This window comes from Sprattus sprattus (genome assembly GCF_963457725.1).
Source record: "Sprattus sprattus genome assembly, chromosome: 18".
Lineage (NCBI taxonomy): Eukaryota > Metazoa > Chordata > Actinopteri > Clupeiformes > Clupeidae > Sprattus > Sprattus sprattus.
Window position 1 is genome coordinate 31096511 of NC_137916.1, and position 2500 is coordinate 31099010.

The window sequence follows — 2500 nt, forward strand, 5'->3', positions numbered from 1 at the left end:
CTGAATTTGTTCCGATGTTGACTAAAGTTACTCTCACAAAGACAAAGATAACGTGGAATCTTCGACTAGCTGATCTCAGTATTGTGCTACTGCCATCAGTCTTAAACAAGTGCACACACACACACGCGCACACACACACACACACACACACACACACACACACACACACACACACACACACACACACACACACACACACACACACACACACACACACACACATAGCAGACTAGAAGCTCAGCCCTAGCAGTCTTACCTATTGAACAATGAAGCATATCTCCATTGATACATATGAACAGCATCACCAAAGCTTATGGGTGGACTCGAATGTGGACTCGAACATATTTACAATGACAAAAGAATACTACTCTTTCAAATCCACTCATGTTTGCGTTTAACTTCATCTAAAAGGTGAGTAATACTGAGACCTCTTTAGCTCAACCCCAGCTATTTTATTTAGCTATTTTATTTTGTTTATTTATTTACACTTCAACTGCTATTATGCACAGCATAGATATATGAAGCATATTCATTAGAATAAGTCCGAAGTAATGGGGGCAGTTCAGTTGTTCCTTACACCTACAGAATACTCCATCAATAGCATTTTAAGTGTTTGCAGATAAATAAAGATATATTTCCTATACAATACCAATTATATATTACATCTGTAATATAAGGGGCATAACAATAGTTTATCCTATATTTCTTATCTATAATCTACTGGAATATGGGCTAATTTATGGAAAATGTTTCCTTAATAGAGCCAGGTGGGTCTTCAATGTGGAATATAAAGACTGATAGCCGTCGGTTAGTCAAAGGTGATTTTCACACAGCATTGAGAAAGACTGTATCCTTTATGAAAACTAGCCATATACTTTAGGGCACTAACAGAACTACTCACACTCGGCTGAGGACCAGCGTAATGTTCGAGGCAAAGGCTTTCACACGGAGGCATTACATCGTCTATGATCACTCTTCCACCCTGTCTTTCCGAAACAGGTATGATGACCGAGATCATCGCTTCTAACTACACAGCTTGGCGTATCAGTGGCTATGGGTGGTATGTATGACGGAACATCCGGCTGCATTAACGGAGATCTGAAAGTAAAAGCTCTCACTGCGGGGGTCTCTGCTGACTGCTGTTTTTAAGTACATAGTGTGCCCTGGCAGTGCTGGTATTGTTTGAAGGCTGGAGATAATAAGTAGTAATAAATACATGATAAGTTATTTATTAAATAATAATAAGTAACTAATCTTGATTAAAAAATACAGAGTGCCAGAATGAGTGTGACAACTATCTGAATACATTCAACTGCCTGGTTAGCCTCTGGTGCTATAGAGCCACCCCCCCCCCCCCCCCCCCCACACACACATGACCCGCTTATAGAGCCCCCCCCCCCCCCCCCGCCACACACATGACCCGCTTATAGAGCCCCGTACCCCCCCCCCGCCACACACATGACCCGCTTATAGAGCCCCACCCCCCCCCCGCCACACACATGACCCGCTTATAGAGCCCCCCCCCCCCCCCGCCACACACATGACCCGCTTATAGAGCACCCCCCCCCCCCCCCCCCGCCACACACATGACCCGCTTATAGAGCCCCCCCCACACACACATGACCCTTTGTCTCTGGTAGTCTGGGCTCAAAAAGCATCATCACTATGCAATGTGTTTGTGTTCTGTGGACCAGAGGTTCCTCAGAGGCCAGAGGTGAACTGAAGAGGTTCTTCCCCTCCACTCATGACATCATCAGGATACCAGAAAGGACGAGGCGAGGACCCCCAGCAGGTCAAAATATAAAAAAAGTGACAAACAAGGCAACCTGTAAGTCTTGAGTCTGAGGTTTGAGACGCCATTTTAGAGCCTGATTTCCCCTTAGAGGTTGGTGTAGCCCTGGGGGAAGTGGAAAATATTTATCAACACTTTATTTGAAGGAAAACCTTCGTAGGGACTTCATACCACATCCATAAGCACATAAAATAAATGTTTCTGAACATTATTTGCTAATATTAATACATAACAGTGATACCTTCATGTCAAAACTATGCAATTTAAATCCAATACGTATTAATTTCTTTGAATACTACCATAAGCAGTTAATAAACATACACACAAAGTGACTGCTCTTTATAAATGGTGTTCAGTGCTTATGGGTGTGATATGAAGACCCTAGATGCAATCCCTAGATGACGGCAAGATGTCCCACCTGTACAGAGAGTTCACCTCCTGTAAATTACAATGTTGGATAGCGGCATCCTTGGGTTATCATTATTTCACACAAAAAACGGCTTTCTGATGTCAAATCAGATTTATAACACTTAACCGAGAACATAGTGTTCTGTCCGGAGCAGAGCACATGAACAGTACTGAAAAGTACTGAGTGAAGAGGGAGGATGATGAGGGGCAGTAGCCTGCGTTGACCAGAAACAAAAGTCCAGGATAAATAGTTTTGCAGTTCTGTTCGATGAGTCTTGAGTCTTTACACCCTCCAGTTTG